Source organism: Bos taurus, chromosome 20, assembly GCF_002263795.3.
Source record: "Bos taurus isolate L1 Dominette 01449 registration number 42190680 breed Hereford chromosome 20, ARS-UCD2.0, whole genome shotgun sequence".
NCBI classification, from domain to species: Eukaryota; Metazoa; Chordata; class Mammalia; order Artiodactyla; family Bovidae; genus Bos; species Bos taurus.
Genome location: NC_037347.1, coordinates 20945131 through 20958522, shown reverse-complemented (window position 1 = coordinate 20958522; position 13392 = coordinate 20945131).

The window sequence follows — 13392 nt, the reverse complement described above, 5'->3', positions numbered from 1 at the left end:
GGACTGGAAGGTCAGTTTTCATTTCAACCCCAAAGAAAGGCAATCCAAAGAATGTTCAAACTACCACACAATTACATTCATCTCACATGCTAGCAAAGTAATGCTCAAAATTCTCCAAGCTGGACTTCAACAGTACATGAACCGTAACTTCCAGATATTCGAATTGGATTTAGAAAAGGCACAGGATCCAAAGATCAAATTGCCAACATCCATTGGATCATAAAAAAAGCAAGAGAATTCCAGAAAAACATCTATTTCTGCTTTATTGACTATGCTAAAGTCTTTGACTGTGTGGATCACAACAAACTGTGGAAAATTCTTCAAGAGATGGAAATACCAGACAACCTAACCTGCCTCCTGAAAAATCTGTATGCAGGTCAAGAAGCAACAGTTAGAACTGAACATGTAACAATACACTGGTTCCAAATAGGGAAAGGAGTATGTCAAGGCTGTATATTGTCACCCTGCTTATTTAACTTTTATACAGAGTACATCATGAGAAATGCTGGGCAGTATGAAGCACAAGCTGGAATCAAGATTGCCGGGAGAAATATCAATAACCTCAGTTACTCAGATGACACCACCCTTCTGGCAGAAAGTGAAGAACTAAAGAACCTCTTGATGAAAGTGAAAGAGGAGAGTGAAAAAGTTGGTTTAAATCTCAACATTCAGAACACTAAAATCGTGGCATCTGGTCCCATCACTTCATGGCAAATAGATGGAGAAACAGTGGAAACAGTGAGAGACTTTATTTCTTTGGGCTCCAAAATCACTGCAGATGGTGTCTGTTGCCATGAAATTAAAAGATGCTTGCTCCTTGGAAGAAAAACTATGACCAACCTAGACAGCATATCAAAAAGCAGAGACATTACTTTTCCAACAAAGGTCCACCTAGTCAAAGCTATAGTTTTTCCAGTAGTCATGTATGGATGTGAGAACTGGACCATAAGGAAACCTGAGGGCCAAAGAACTGATGCTTTTGAACTGTGGTGTTAGAGAAGACTCTTGAGAGTCCCTTGGACTGCAAGGAGATCCAACCAGTCAATCCTAAAGAAAATCAGTCCTCAATATTCACTGGAAGGACTGATGCTGAAGCTGAACAATTAACTCATTGGAAAAGACCCTGATGCTGGGAAAGATTGAAGGCGGGAGGAAAAGGTGATGACAGAGGATGAGAGGGTTGGTTGGCAATACCGACTCGATGGAGATGAGTTTGAGTAAACTCTGGGAATTGGTGATGGACAGGGAAACCTGGCATAGTGCAGTCCATGGGGTTGCAAAGAGTCAGACATGACTGAGCAACTGAACTGAACTGAAGAGCAAAATGAGTGACAGATAAAGCTTAAATTGCATTCATTAGTATTAATGTTGGTTTACTATTTTATATTAATTATTTATATTTTTATTTGAAAGTATTTATATTCTCTTTGAAATAAAAATTATATATTGTGAGATAAGTAGGTCAATATTACTACTAGGAATCAACATTTTTCAATTTAAGAGAAATGGGATACAAATAAAAAGTCAAAGAAGCCAATTAAAAGTCTGTAATCTTACATTTGAATTTGTAAAAACAGTATGGACTCATGATATAATTTTTTCCTCTTTAAAAACCAACAACAAAAACACATTTCCTAGCTTTGTTCACTATAGAAGCCTAGAAGTTATGAGACACTGGTAGTAATTCGTACCCCTAGTCACCAAAGGGGTACGAATTACTACCAGTGTCTCATAACTTCTAGTCACCAAATCGGAGAAGGGGATGGCACCCCACTCCAGTACTCTTGCCTGGAAAATCCCACGGACAGAAAAGCCCGGTAGGCTGCAGTCCATGGGGTCGCTAAGAGTCCAGCACGACTGAGCAACTTCACTTTTACTTTTCACTTTCACGCATTGGAGAAGGAAATGGCAACCCACTCGTGTTCTTGCCTGGAGAATCCCAGGGACAGAGGAGCCTAGTGGGCTGCCGTCTATGGGGTTGCACAGAGTCGGACACGACTGCAGCGACTTAGCGGCAGCAGCAGCAGCCACCAAATTGTGATTCTCAAGGTACCATTTCCCATGAAAGAACCAAGCCCATTATAGAAAAGGCTCATTTCAAATCGAGGCAGGAAATACATGAAGTGAGCCAAAAACATCTTCAGATCAGATCAGTCGCTCAGTCGTGTCCGACTCTTTGAGACCCCATGAATCGCAGCACGCCAGGCCTCCCTGTCCATCACCAACTCCCGGAGTTCACCCAGACCCAGGTCCATCGAGTCAGTGATGCCATCCAGCCATGTCATCCTCTGTCGTCCCCTTCTCCTCCTGCCCTCAATCCCTCCCAGCATCAGAGTCTTTTCCAATGAGTCAACTCTTTGCATGAGGTGGCCAAAGTACTGGAGTTTCAGCTTTAGCATCATTCCTTCCAAAGAACTCCCAGGGCTGATCTCCTTCAGAATGGACTGGCTGGATCTCCTTGCAGTCTAAGGGACTCTCAAGAGTCTTCTCCAACACCACAGTTCAAAAGCATCAATTCTTCAGTGCTCAGCCTTCTTCACAGTCCAACTCTCACATCCATACATGACCACTGGAAAAACCATAGCCTTGACTAGAGGGACCTTAGTTGGCAAAGTAATGTCTCTGCTTTTGAATATGCTATCTAGGTTGGTCATAACTTTCCTTCCAAGGAGTAAGCGTCTTTTAATTTCATGGCTGCAGTCACCATCTGTAGTGATTTTGGAGCCCAGAAAAATAAAGTCTGACACTCTTTCCACTGTTTCCCCATCTATTTCCCATGAAGTCGCGGGACCGGATGCCATGATCTTCGTTTTCTGAATGTTGAGCTTTAAGCCAACTTTTTCACTCTCCACTTTCACTTTCATCAAGAGGCTTTTGAGTTCCTCTTCACTTTCTGCCATAAGGGTGGTGTCATCTGCATATCTGAGGTTATTGATATTTCTCCCGGCAATCTTGATTCCAGTTTGTGTTTCTTCCAGTCCAGAGTTTCTCATGATAAACTCTGCATATAAGTTAAATAAACAGGGTGACAATATACAGCCTTGACAAACTCCTTTTCCTATTTGGAACCAGTCTGTTGTTCCATGTCCAGTTCTAACTGTTGCTTCCTGACCTGCATACAAATTTCTCAAGAGGCAGATCAGGTGGTCTGGTATTCCCATCTCTTTCAGAATTTTCCACAGTTTATTGTGATCCACACAGTCAAAGGCTTTGGCATAGTCAATAAAGCAGAAATAGATGTTTTTCTGGAACTCTCTTGCTTTTTCCATGATCCAGCGGATGTTGGCAATTTGATCTCTGGTTCCTCTGCCTTTTCTAAAACCAGCTTGAACATCAGGAAGTTCATGGTTCACATATTGCTGAAGCCTGGCTTGGAGAATTTTGAGCATTGCTTTACTAGCATGTGAGATGAGTGCAATTGTGCAGTAGTTTGAGCATTCTTTGGCATTGCCTTTCTTTGGGATGGGAATGAAAACTGACCTTTTCCAGTCCTGTGGCCACTGCTCAGTTTTCCAAATTTGCTGGCATATTGAGTGCAGCACTTTCACAGCATCATCTTTCAGGATTTGGAATAGCTCAACTGGAATTCCATCACCTCCACTAGCTTTGTTCATAGTGATGCTTTCTAAGGCCCACTTGACTTCACATTCCAGGATGTCTGGCTCTAGGTCAGTGATCACACCATTGTGATTATCTTGGTGGTGAAGATCTTTTTTGTACCATTCTTCTGTGTATTCTTGCCATCTCTTCTTAATATCTTCTGCTTCTGTTAGGTCCATACCATTTCTCTCCTTTATCGAGCTCATCTTTGCATGAAATGTTCCTTTGGTATCTCTGATTTTCTTGAAGAGATCCCTAGTCTTTCCCATTCTGTTGTTTTCCTCTATTTCTTTGCATTGATCGCTGAAGAAGGCTTTCTTATCTCTTCTTGCTATTCTTTGGAACTCTGCATTCAGATGTTTGTATCTTTCCTTTTCTCCTTTGCTTTTAGCTTCTCTTCTTTTCACAGCTATTTGTAAGGCTTCCCCAGACAGCCATTTTGCTTTTTTGCATTTCTTTTCCATGGGGATGGTCTTGATCCCTGTCTCCTGTACAATGTCACGAACCTTAAAAAAAAAAACAAAAACTCGAAAAGAGTAATGGATTATTATCAAAAGAACAGAGTAGCCACGTTGAAAGGGCTCTCACTGTGGAAGAAAGAGGGACAATATTAAAATCAAAAAGAATAGCAGCTGCAATAGATGGAAAACCATGTAATATATAAACATCTTTAGATTTATAATATACTTAAGAAAGAGAATACAAACTGGAGAGAAACTGGAAACAATAAAAATACACAGTCCCTTGAAGAGAAACCCTGTGATTGCTGGAGGGAGAGTGTGGAGTAAAAAGAAGTTTGTTTTCTTGTTTTGTTTGTTTCAATACAGGAGATGTTACAGTATGCTTTATGTGTGCTGACAGTGATCCAGTGGAGAAGGGGAAATCGATGATGCAGAACAGAGGAAGAGCAATGAATTATTGGAACAATTCCCAAGAGTAGGTGAGAGGTAATGGGCCTAGTACGCAAAGAGAAGAAGGTCTCTAACTCAGAGCATGGCAGTGCATCCAGGGGAACAGGAATGAAAGAGGAGTGTGTGGACCACAGGCGGGTACTTGGTAGATGGATTGGAAAAGATGTGGATGGTCTCTTCTGAGTTCTCCATTTTCTCTGATAAATAGAAATGAGAAGGTGGATAGGGAAGAGGTATTGGGAGTTTGATTAAAAAGCACAGATTTGTGGTTCCATTGGGAATGATTGCTTGTGAGTCTGGAAACAACTCAGGCAAAAGAGCTGTGTGCGTTTTCTGACACCATGAAGCCACCGCACAGGCAGGTGATGCACCAAGGAAGCGATGAGCTGTGCTTAGCCAACGTTTTGTGAGGGTTAATTGAGATTTAATGTGTCAAATAATGCATGCATCAGGTAATTTCACACTTAATGATTTATTTTTCCTTCAATTTCATTCTCTAGGAAATACAAAAGGGAAAAGGAAATATTCGACATAACAAAAACATAAAATATTTAGGAATGCATTTAGAAAAGGATGTGCATAAAAAACCGAATAATTTTGTTGAGGGATACAAAAGAAGACACAAATACTGTGATATCAATACTTTCCAAGTTAATTCATGAATTTAAAACTAAACCAATAGAAATTCAACCAGGGCATTTTAGAACTCTAGAAAAATCTACAGTTAATTTGGGAAAATAAATATATAAGGATATGATAAAAAAAAAATAGCTAGCTTTGTTGAGACTGTTCATGAGGACTTACTGTATATTGGTGAGGATAATGGCCTCTAAACAGCCCAGGTAAATTCTGGATCCCAAATCGCTCACTACTGAGCCTATGGCTTCAACTGCCTCATCTATAAACAGGTGTTTTATTGTACCATCTATTAGAGTTGCAAAGACCTTAGAATAATGCTTGGCTTATGGTAACAATGATAGGTAACATTAACTGGGTGTTTATTATGCATGAGGCATTGTTCTAATTACTTTCTATTTATTTATTTTTCTTCATAGCAACCCTTCAAGGAGTACACGCACCAAGAGGTTAAAGGAATCTGCCTAAGTCCACAAGGCTAATCAGGATACACAAAGACTGAATACTCAGCCTGACACTGGGCTGTATCAGATAATGACATGTGAAAGGAAAACCACAAAAAAGAAGACACTCATCTTAATATTGTAAGACAACAGATGTTGAAACGATACAGCATCACTACCAAAGTTGATCTGTATGACCATATAGAAAATCCAGAAATGTCCTTAATCATACATAGTAATTATATAATTTACATCAGATGAAGCCAATTTTTATAGAACATTTATCTAAATTCATTCAGCAAAATAACACTACATGAATGCACTTCTTTTCTAAATCAGCACTGATCTAGATATTCTAGGTTAAAGAGGCTGAATTTGATTAGCCCAAGCATTGGCCTATCTTTTTGAATGTTTAATGTATAGACTTAACAAAATCAGTCTTCTAGGGCTGCCTTAATAAAGTACCACAAACTGGGTAGCTTCGATAACTGAAATTTATTGTCTCATGGCTTAGAGGACAGATGTTCAAGCTGAAGGTGTCACCAGGGTAGTCCCTTTCTGAGAGCTGGGAGGGAAGGACTGCTCTTGACCCCTCTCCTTGGCTTGTAGACAGCAGTCTTCTCTCTATCTCTTCCCTTCATCTTCCCTCTATGCACACCTGTGTTCAGATTTGCCCTCTTCTGAAAACACCAGTCATATTGGACTAAGGTCCTTCCTAATGACCTTGTTTTAATGTAATAACCTCTATAAAAATCTTATCACCATATAAGATTACATTCTTAGGTACTGAGAGTTGGAACTCCAACACATCTATTTTTTTTTTAGAGTAACGTAATTCAGCACATAATGCTTAATATTTGAGTATAAATCACAATAGTAGCCACAGACCCTTAAAAAACATCACTCTATTGGCCTCACTGATGTTTTTCTTAAGCAGGTCCATGTCAACTAACCCTGTGCTTCTAATCTTTTTCGAGGATTAGTTAAGGTGTATTTAAAGCCTCAGCACAAAACATTCTTCTGGAGGATGTCAAAGATTCCCTCACTCATTTTGCATGAAGACAAAACACATTTCTTGGGCCTGGTCCAATATTTCTGGCAGTCATATAGAAACAACCTTGGTATTTCAAAAATTCCATAGCATGAAACAAGTCCAGCAATCAAGCATACAACACACTCCTTCACAACAACATGGAAATCACCGTGGGGAAACGAGCACTTTACACGCAAGGCAGAAGGAAATGGGTTAGAGGAGCAAAGACTGGGTGTGGGCAAGAATGAGTGGAAATCTGAAGGGGAGGTGAAATCTCCATCCCATAATCACAAGATGCCTGGTCACAGTGCAGGAGGCTCTTGTGTCACACCCCCAACCCTAAACAACACCACTCCTCAACCTACACTTAGTGGATTACCAACTGGGACTTGCAAAGCCTTCCCTTGACATTCACAGATACTCATCTCTTTATCACCCCCTATAGAAACGGGGGCTCATCTGCTCCCTCCACTGTTTTGGTTTTTTTTTTGTTTATCAGCAAGCACTCACATGACTCGCATTGTTATCTCCCAAATGTATCTTGAAACCATCCATTTCTCTGCATCTTCGCTGTTGTCACGTTTACCTAAACCACTATAAACTCTTGCCTAGGCACTCTATGTCCTCCTGCACCTGGCTTCACTCTAGCCCCAAGCTAATTTATTACCCAGGAAGCAGCCTCTCAATTGTTTGCAATGCTCCACTGAGCTTTGAGATAAAAGCCATTGTACTTCTCAGCCCTGTACCACCTGGCCCTGTCTTCCTTCATTTCCTTCCACTCTCTCTTGCTTACAATATCCAGCCTCTCTGCCCTCCTTTTAGTTTCTCTGAATATTCCAGCTACTTTCTGTCTTCAGGGTCAAATACATTCTTTTCCCTCTTTTTGAAATAGCTGATATTCAACCAGCATACTCTCATACACTTGCATTGGTCATGAAAGCAGGGAAATACCTTGCTACCCTCTTGGGAAGTGATAGTACCCCATGTCCCTACCCACTCCCACATTCATCCATCCTGCCCCTTTCCTGGAATGCCCTAGATCTCCACACTCCTAAAGACGTAATGCCTGACTCTATGCGAGGCCTGTAAACCCTACATTGGTCAGGATTCAACCAGAGAAACAAAGCCAGCAGGAGACGTATAATAAGGGATTTATAGCGAGGATCTGTGTTATACACTTGTGGGGTTTGGCCAGATAAGCCACAAATCTGTAGGGCAGGAAGGGCAAACTAGAAGGGTCGGAATGAACTGAAGCTGCAGTCCATAGCAGAACTTTTCTTTCGAAAAGCTTCAGTTCTGCTCTTAAGGCCTTTTGGCTGATTGAATCAAACTCACTAAGATTGTATAGAATATCTCCTTTACTCAAAATCAACTGATCATGAATGTTAATTACCTCTGCAAAACACATTCATAGCAACACCTAAATTAGTGTTTGCATAACTGGGGACTATTTTATAGTCAGACTAGCTACACTGACTATCACAGACGTTGTTTCAGCACTGTGGTCACTGGTTGTGTATCCTACTAGTAAGTAGTTTAATATTTTTATTATCATCCAGGTATGCTGCTGCTGCTGCTAAGTCTCTTCAGTCGTGTCCGACTCTGTGCAACCCCATAGACGGCAGCCCACCAGGCTCCCCATCCCTGGGATTCTCCAGGCAAGAACATTGGAGTGGGTTGCCATTTCCTTCTCCAATGCATGAAAGTGAAAACTGAAAGTGAAGTCGCTCAGTCCTGTCCGACTCCTAGCGACCCCATGGACTGCAGCCCACCAGGCTCCTCCGCCCATGGGATTTTAAAGGCAAGAGTACTGGACTGGGGTGCCATTGCCTTCTCCAAAATGGTGGTTCAGATCAGATCAGATCAGTCACTGAGTCGTGTCCGATTCTTTGCGACCCCATGAATCGCAGCACGCCAGGCCTCCCTGTCCATCACCAACTCCCGGAGTTCACCCAGACTCATGTCCATCGAGTCAGTGATGCCATCCAGCCATCTCATCCTCTGTCGTCCTCTTCTCCTCCTGCCCCCAATCCCTCCCAGCATCAGAGTCTTTTCCAATGAGTCAACTCTTTGCATGAGGTGGCCAAAGTACTGGAGTTTCAGCTTTAGCATCATTCCTTCCAAAGAAATCCCAGGGCTGATCTCCTTCAGAATGGACTGGCTGGATCTCCTTGCAGTCCAAGGGACTCCCAAGAGTCTTCTCCAACACCACAGTTCAAAAGCATCAATTCTTCAGTGCTCAGCCTTCTTCACAGTCCAACTCTCACATCCATACATGACCACTGGAAAAACCATAGCCTTGACTAGATGGACCTTTGTTGGCAAAGTAATGTCTCTGCTTTTGAATATGCTATCTAGGTTGGTCATAACTTTCCTTCCAAGGAGTAAGCGTCTTTTAATTTCATGGCTGCGGTCACCATCTGCAGTGATTTTGGAGCCCAAAAAAATAAAGTCTGACATGAGGCCTCGACTTCAGTTGAAATATGGACTATTTCCTCACTATAAGATAATTTTGTCTTCCCCTCAGGAACTAAATCTTCCTTGCTTTTTCCCTTCAAGATATAATTGAAATCCTGTCTAGTCCCTCCCATAATCAAATTTCCATTCTTTGAATTCCTACAGCACAATTGTCTCGTATTATGTCAACTTGTCCTTTGTTTTTCATTATAGACTGTTTTTCTCATTCCAAAACTCAATTAGGAATTCCTGAAGGGCACAGTTCTGTTCTCTGTATCTTTGCCTCCTTATACTCCACCACACATGCATTTTGTCAACACCCAGTGAATCAATAGGGAGGTTGTGGCAGAGACTACTAGCTTGTTCTTTCAAATCTGCTTTCTCTTCTTTCTAGACAAATAGCTGGATTTCATATCCCAGCCTCCTCAACAGGGAAATCAAGCCCCATAACAGACTGTGCAACACTCGGACCGGCTCCTTTTACACCTCTTATGTTGCCCTTTCCATGCTTCTTTCTCCTTTTCCTGGCAAGAAGGAGTCTGTGTGTGCATGCTAAGTCACCTCAATTGTGTCTGACTCTTCGCAATGCTATGGACTGTAGCCTGCCAGGCTCCTCTGTCCATGGGATTGTCCAGGCAAGAATAACTAGAGTGAATTGCCATTTCCTCCTCCAGGGAATCTTCCTGACACAGAGATTGAACCCGCATCGTCTGCACTGGCAGATGGGTTGTTTTTTTTTAACCATTAGGACTACCTGGGAAGCCCAAGAAGGAGTTCTTAGGGATAATAAAACCACAAGATGGAAGGAGCTTAGGTCTTGAAATCATGTTGTTGAGAAAACTGCCCACAGACCAGGAACATCTGCCTTGGACTATTACGAAAGCATGAAACAAACGTCAGCTGTTTTTGAGCTGTCACGTATCGGTGGTTCTACTTGTTATAGCAGCTAGCAGTCATTCTATGATATCCAGTAATTCTAGGAGAAAGAGCTTGAGCTGGGTTTAATACTTAGCTCTGCCACAATAACCAAAAAATGTGATCTAAGGCAAGTTACTTAATTTCTCTGAGGCTCAACTTCCTCGTCTGTAAAATGGAGATAATTATAGCAACTGCCTCCATCATTTTTTTGTAAGAATAAGTGCATGACTGCAACCAGGCACTCAGTGACTACCTGTTCAGTACTACTCACGTGTGTGTTTAGAATTAGTTCTTGACAAGCAGAAGTTATATTCCAAGAGAGCCCAGAAAAATGGCATTGAAAAATTCATTTTTATGCCCTAACTACAACAGTTGTAGTAGAAATTTTTTAATATGGGAAATAAGCTTATGAGTGGAGGTAGCAGTCAACAGGAGGTGTTTAAAGAGCAGAGACAAGCTAAAGAAGATTTTAAAAGAATATTTCATAATATTCTTTGAACTCTTAGAACTTCTGCCCTGGCAAGGATTTAAGATTTTAGATTAGAGCATGTAAGGACTTTGTATTAGGCTGGTGTGTGTCTAAACAGATAATTAGCGATAGACCATTGTGCTGCTATGTAGGCCAAAGGTACTTCCCTTTCCAGGCTGGGCTATTCAGTACTTAAGGGTTGGTTTGATCTTCCAGAGGGTATTGATGATTAAATGACAAGTTGTTCACCTAGTCACTGGTGGCAAATACAGCAAGGCTGGATAAAGTTACAATATTTGCTTGATTTAGTGAAGTTAAATTTAGATGGAAGAATGAAATAATCATTATCTTTCCTACTGAGTCCCATATACTCCTAAGAGTTCTCAACACACAGCAGGTCTCATGCAGTACAATAAGCAAGACTGAATAAAACAAAATTTAATTAGGCTGAATAAAGCTTTGACATCTGCTTTTAGAAAATCATAGATTTCTTGCATTAACACATTTATCCCTATTTACTTGACATTCTGTCTTCATGTTTAAAGTTTGAACATATAATTTATTATTATCTCTTAAATCTATTCATTTTCAGGAGATTTTACATTTTTCAAAGATGGAGGTAGAGGAGTGGAAGTCTGCCGTAATTTGTCCTAAGAAGAAGATTGTGTACCTAAATAAAATTTAAAATGATTTGAAGTCATGCCATCCTCTGCTATAATCTTCTATCAAGAAGGTCACAGAGATTTGGTTTTATTTAATTTTTTATGTAAGGAAAAAGTATCATAACAGATTTATATAAGGACCAACTTTCTGAATCCATCACCCAAATCTGGAAGCCAGGCAATAATAGATTTTTTAAATGTATATAATATAGACGGATATTTATTGCAGCATTGCTTGTAGTTACAAAAGGAAGTAAAACAAAACAAAAAACATCTAATGTCTATGAATAGGGAAGTGGTTAAATAAATTATACACACATATTTGTAAAAACAAACAAAACTAAAATCCAAAAAAATACAAAGCAAACTCCCTATATTTGTGAATATACATTTTAATGTCTTATGTGTTATTTTATGTAGTAATTTAATCAGTAAGTGTGTCCAACTCTTGCAACCCAACACCGTGGACTGTGGCCCACCAGGCTCCTCTATCCATGATTTCCCAGGCAAGAATACTGGAGTTGGTTGCCATTTCCTTCTCCAGGGAATCTTCCCAACTGAGGGATCAAACCCAGGTCTCCTACACTGCAGGAAGTCTCCTGAACTACAGGCAGATTTTTTACCAACTGAGCCACCTAGAGAAAGTTATAGAAAATAAACGCCAATCCTTTTATGTTGTGGGAAATAAAGCCCACCGGCCCAAATCCAAGAAATAGACTTGGGGACAAACCAGGCGCAGCAAGAAGTGAGGCCTTAATGACTGATGGTCTTGCAAGAGCTGATGTCTGGTGGGCAGGCACACTCAGCGTCATTACAATGGGTTTTTTATCCTCTCCACAGGCAAGTTCCTCCCCCAGTTCCTCACTGGCTGAGTACTACAGGGTTAATAACCTTTCCAGAATGTCACCTGGATTTATTAACCTTGCCATGCACTTCTTCCCAGTCTTATGTTTTGAATTCACCAATAGAATGAGCCCATGAAAAAGTCCTAGGCATTCCACTCTCTCTTTGTTTAGATTTCCCAGGCAAGTATCCTAAGGGCTATTTCTTCAGCAGGCTGTCACTCTGGGCTAGTTGTCCTTGAAAATGGACCACATTAAGTTTTTGTTTCTTATAATGTGATTACTCAAGGATGTAGATAATAAGAGTTGGTGACTGTGTGCTAGCTTTGGATGTGGAGCTCAATATTGTTGAACAGGTACAATAGAAAGGTATTAATGTTGCCGTTTTAAATAATGAATAACTCTTTAAAAGGATTTAAATATGAAAGGCATTCTTGAAATGTGGAAGGACATGTCAGTATCCAGAGAAACAGGTATTTTTACACTTTATAGAATTTTCTAAGCTTTGGTATTCTATCTTGTGTCTCAAGTCCCAGAAGCTACAAAAACTTCATGTAATTGACATTCTGTCAAAAACAAGCAATACTAGGGATAGTCATAAAAGCAACAGATAGCTCCATTTCAAAAGTAACATGAAACAGAGTGGATTACAACGTTGGATTTTTTTTTTAATGGCTTAAAACAAGCTTATCTTAAATAAAGAGATTAAATAAATCTTTTAATTATTATTAAGAAAAAGTATTCCACATTCCATTAAATAAAAAGAAAGGAAGAAAGGGAGTGAGGAGAGACAGAAAGAAAGGCAGAATAAAAATGAAAGAAAGAGCAGAAGGAAGGAAGAAAGACAGGGAGATAGAAAAAAAGAAAAAGGTAAAATCAACAAATATAGGTAACTCAATTTCCATTTCTACTGCTGGTGATTGTGGGGGGTTTTAAGGCACGAGGATGAAAAGCAAAAGAGAAGCAGATGTGGTGATAGCTGCTGACTGTTCCAGAGCATCATCAAAGGCAGAGTGTATGTAGGAGAGGGATGTTAGTCTGAAAGGAATTGAGGACTTGCCTATTTCCCATTTCTTCATCAAAGCATGATCAATTTCATTGGTACTAGAGCTCTAGAATTGCAGTGGCCCTGCAGTTGGGTTGGTCCTACTCCCACCTCCATTACAGATGTGGCCACAGCCCAGGGGCACTGTGCATGTGTCTGCAGTACACTGTCAGCTGCAGTGGAAAATTACACCCAGCCATGGACTGGCCCAGGCACCATGTGAGTTCATGGGCTGACCATGGGAGTCTCACTCATGACATTCCTCATCACTCCTAATGGCTGAGCAGCCACCAGTTGGAACAAGGTGCATAAAACAGGATCCCTCCCCAGCACTGAAGTGAGGAACGGAATATAACCTGGGTCAAGAAGCAAAGTT